General features: G+C 43.8%; 1 pseudogene; it reads left to right on the top strand.

Moving 5' to 3' along the window:
• The first annotated feature begins 3,866 nt into the window (after positions 1 to 3,866).
• LOC101664363 lies at positions 3,867 to 4,669 on the top strand (annotated as a pseudogene).
• Positions 4,670 to 4,875: the final 206 nt, after the last annotated feature.

The raw sequence follows: 4,875 nt of genomic DNA, 5'->3' as shown, positions 1-4,875 counted from the left end.
GGTGAAGTTAGAGCAACACCACACTCAGGATGGCGGAGAAGCAGAGAGAGACAGCACATTTGAGACAGCAATTCTATCCCTACCTTTTTTGGAAATGGTGACACCTAGAGGAAAAATGCATTTTGGCGGGAGGGGCACAGGACTAAGGACTTCTTCTTTAAAAAATAAATAAATAAAAGTCTCACTGCCTCCAGGTCAATATTGACTCCTAGAGCCCCTATAAGACATAGTAGAATTGCCCCCTGTGAATTTCGAGAACTGGAACTTTTCACAGGAGTAGAAAGCCATATAGCAAGATGAAGGAGTAGAAAGCCGTGTGGCAGGATGAAGAATTACTTGACGCATTTCCTTCCCCCTCACACGGGCTTTTAACCCTGGTTGGGATACACTTCTCTATCTGTCCGAAAATCTGGGTGGCTATAGCCTCACAAGAATTCTCCTTGCCATGGCTTCATTTCAAATAAAGGTCAGAGAAGATCTGACGTAGTCCCAGTGTGTTTCCCACATCCCTTAGACTTGTAGGAAGATAGACTTTTTTTTTTCTCTGAGAGTTTTGAACCAGTCTCCTGGTCGACATGGGGTGTCATGATGGGAACTCAAATATCTTGGGGATATATTACTGACAGGTAAAGATCAAGAAAGACACTACATAAGTGGTCAATAATTACTATAAAGATGAGAAGAAAGGGGCATGGGAAACCAGAGTGCTAGAAATGTGAAAAACGAAATGCAATTAAGAGAATGTTGACACATTATGCATAATATAAGTAATACCATTGGCCATTTGTGTAGAGATTGTCAAATGAGGACCTAATTTACTGTGTAAACTTTCACCAGAAACACACACAAAATATTTTAAACAACAATAATAAAGACAGAACTTAGAAGTCATGTGAGGAGAAGTTGGAGGTGAGGTGAGGTAGACAAGGTATAAACTTATAAACTGATAATCATAAATTAACTATTCAAAGCAAGAAGGAACTGAATTTATCCATAATTGTGGGCCTTATGTTTTTTTACTTACAGCTGAATGGGGGCTCCAATGGAAATCAGGTTCAGTAGTGATATCGAATGCAGGAGCCCTTGTGGTGTAGTGGTTCAGTTAGTCTTGGGACCCGAAGGAGATCACTATGAGTCAGCATTGGCTCGATGGCAGCGGGGATATTTTTTATGGTATAGAAAAGTACACAAAGCTCACAATTGCTTTCCTGTGTGGCTTGAGAAATCATATCTATCATACCTTTTTCCCTTTTGGGAAAAACAATACTTATGCATTGGAAAAAAATTTTAGTCATTTTACTGGGGGCTCATACAACTCTTATCACAAAACATACATACATCAGTTGTGTACATCACATTTGCACATTTCTTACCCTCATCATTCTCAAAACATTTACTCTCCACATAAGCCCATCAGCTCCCCCCTCCTTCACGAACCCTTGATAATTTATAAAATTTTTTTGTCATATCTTACACTGTCTGATGTCTCCCTTCACCCACTTTTCTGTTGTCTGTCCCCCAGGGAAGAGGTTATATGTAGATCCTTGCAATTGGTTCCCCCTTTCCACCCGGTCTCCCTCCACCCTCCCAGTATCGCCACTCTCACTACTGGTCCTGAAAGGATCATCCATCCTGGATTCCCTGTTTTTCCAGTTCCTATCTGTACCAGTGTACATCATCTGGTCTAGCTAGATTTGTGAGGTAGAATTGGAATCATGATAGTGGGCGGTGGGGAGTAAGCATTTAGGAACTAGAGGAAAGTTGTATGTTTCATTGTTGCTACACTGTACCCTGACTGGTTCGTCTCCTCCCCACAACCCTTCTGTAAGGGGATGTCCAGTTGCCTACAGATGGGCTTTGGGTCCCACCCCGCACTCCCCCTCAATCGCAGTGATATCATTTTTTTGTTCTTTGATGCCTGATACCTGATCGCTTCAACACCTCATGTTTACACAGGCTAGTGTGCTTCTTCGATGTGGCCTTTGTTGCTTCTGAGCTAGATGACTGCTTGTTTACCTTCAAGTCTTTAAGACCCTAGATGCTATATCTTTTGATAGCTGGACTCCATCAGCTTTCTTCACCACATTTGCTTATGCACCTGCTTTGTCTTCAGTGATTGTGTCAGGAAGGTGAGCATCATGGAATGCCAGTTTAATAGAACAAAGTGTTCTTGCATTGAGGGAGTACTTGAGTGGAGGCCCAATGTCCATCTGTGACCTTAATACTAAACATATACATATATGCACATAGATCTATATCCCCATCATCCTTTATAAATATATTTACATATGTAAATGCATTTATTTAGACCTCTATAAATGCCCTTTGCCTTCTAGCTCTTTCCTCTATTCTCTTTGACTTTCCTCTTGTCCCACTATCATGCTCAGCCTTCATTTGGGTTTCAGTAATTCCTCGTGGTTACATTACCCTTGGTCACGCCCTACCAGGCTTCCTACACCCTCCTCACCACGGATTTGGATCACTTATTGCACCCTTGTCCCTGGTTTTGTTAACACCACTTCTTTTCCCCCACCACCCCCTCTCCCATGTCCCCCTGGAACTGTCGGTCCTGTTGTTTTCTCCTCCAGATTGTTTATCCAGCCTGTCCTATCCAGACAGGCCTGCAGAGACAACATGCATAAAAACAAGACAGAGCAAAACCAAGCAACAAAAGAAAAGAAAACAAAACAACAACAAAACAATGACAAAACAAAAACATAAAAACCCCGACATAACAACAACAAGAAAGAAAAGCTTGTAGCTAGTTCAAGGACTGTTTGTTGGCCTTTAGGAGTATTTTCCGGTCGGTGATGAGGGTGCCAAGTCTTGGCCCCAAAGTCTATTTTTGCTATTCCCTGGGGACTTCGTTTCTCTGTTCCCCTTGCTGTTCTGTTGCAAGCCTTTAGTGTTTTGCCTTGATGTGGTGGGCGTGATTCCCACACTGTGTCTCCACTGTTGTCCCCTGTAGGGCTATGGGTCAGTGAGGGATGTCGTGTCTCATAGTGGGGCCGGCCATATGGTCTTTGCATTGGAAAATTTTTATAATATTCAGCATATAATAACTCTTTCTTAATTGGAGTCAGAAGTGAAACTTAACTACTCAGAAAAAATATAGAAAGGAGTGAGGTTTATTTAGTAAAGAAAATATTCCTACTACTCCTTTCAGGCCCATACTGACACCCCCCAGCCATTTCCAGTTTTCAAAATTCCCTAAGACGTGATCGAAACACATTTTTGTTGTAAAACACTTTAATGCTAAGATGCATGAAGCTTGGAAGACGAGTCTGTCTATATTTTTTTCTCCAAAGACCTCTTTTGATAGTTTAATATATGTATTAAAACTAAACGTGTGTGTATATACAAAAGCCAAAACCAAACCATGGCTATCATGTTGATTCCAACACATGGTAACCCTGTGTAGGGTTCCCAAGATTGAACCTTCATGGGAATAGACAGCCTCATGGAGTGCCTGGTGGAGTTGAACCATCCACCTCGCTCTGAGCAGACCAATGCTTAGCATATGATGTCACCAAAGCTAAACACACAAATTAAGTGTTCCTCTAAAGGAGCGGCATAGTGGTTAAGCGTTAGTCTGTTAACTAATCAGCAGTTCAAAACTATCAATAGCTCCGTCGGAACAAGGCAGGGCTTTCTACTTCCATAGAGAGTTACAATCTCTAGAAGTAGGGCAAGCTGCAAGGCGGAGTGAAGCTGTGCCATAGGCACTGGAGGGTCTGATCTAGTGGGATTCTGTCTTCGCTAGCACCTGAGGAGGGCAGTGGCTGCACGCACACCATGGGTTGCAGCAGCAGCAGCCCCTGTGGCCTTAGATTGTTACAGTGATGGCCAGGCCCTGCAGACTAAGGATGGCAGAATCCAGAGATGTGGAACCTGCCTGTGGGAGACTGCTGGGCATTCGGACAGGGCCCAGCAGGGGTATTTTTGTGGCTGATGCCTGCAAAGGACTATTTGAAGTAAATCCCTGGAAATACAAAGCAAAAACACTGTTGTCTTCTGAGACACCATTTTAGGCGGGGAAATGTCCTTTGCTAATGATCTGGCAGTAACTCGGGATGGGAGGAAAATTCATCATACATATTCTAGCAGCAAATTGCAAAGCTGTGACGATCCGCTTTTGGTTATGGAGGGGCCAGATGACTGGGCATCTGCTAGAATTTGACACTGTGACCAAGGAAGAATAAGTCTTAATGGACCACTTGCAATTCCCTAAAGGAGTTGAGTTTTCTCCAGAGGAGGACTTTTTCTTGGTGGCAGAAATGACCATGGCAAGGATCAGAAGCTTCTATGTACCTGGTCTGATGAAGGGAGGGGGCAGATATGTTTGTGGAGAACATTCCTGGATTTCTGGACAACACATGCCCAGCAGCTCCAAGGGATATGCTAACCCTGGGTTTTCCATGTTGGATTAAGTATCTGAGAGACTTTGGATTAACAAAGTAATTTTTAAGCAATTCAGTCAGGAGATGGTGATGAAGTTTGTCCCATAGTACAGCCTCATCCTAGAACTCAGTGACAGCAGGACCTTGTGGAGAAGCCTGCGTGCTCCCATAGGCCTAGTGGCCACATATGTCAGTGAGGTCCATGAAACATGATGGACACCTATACTTGGGCCCCTTTCCTCTCCGAGCTCAGCCTTGAGTCTGTGTGACCTGCTGAGAGCTGCCCTTAGACCATGCCAGGCAACATCTTACTGGGGCTTCATACTAGGGCTGTGGTGCTGCGAAGGGCCAGTGGGTTTAGGGGGAACCATGGACACAGTTCTTATCCTGTGCACCCATCAGTTCTCAAGTCTTCAGAGGCGGCTGCTGTGTACATCAGGGTGCAAATCCCCAAGTTTTTCCTTCACCTGGACTT

This window comes from Echinops telfairi, unplaced genomic scaffold (assembly GCF_000313985.2).
Source record: "Echinops telfairi isolate 266 unplaced genomic scaffold, ASM31398v2 ScPeMD7_44;HRSCAF=162, whole genome shotgun sequence".
Lineage (NCBI taxonomy): Eukaryota > Metazoa > Chordata > Mammalia > Afrosoricida > Tenrecidae > Echinops > Echinops telfairi.
Note: the sequence above shows the minus strand (reverse complement) of the source record. Positions and strands in the feature narration are given on the sequence as shown.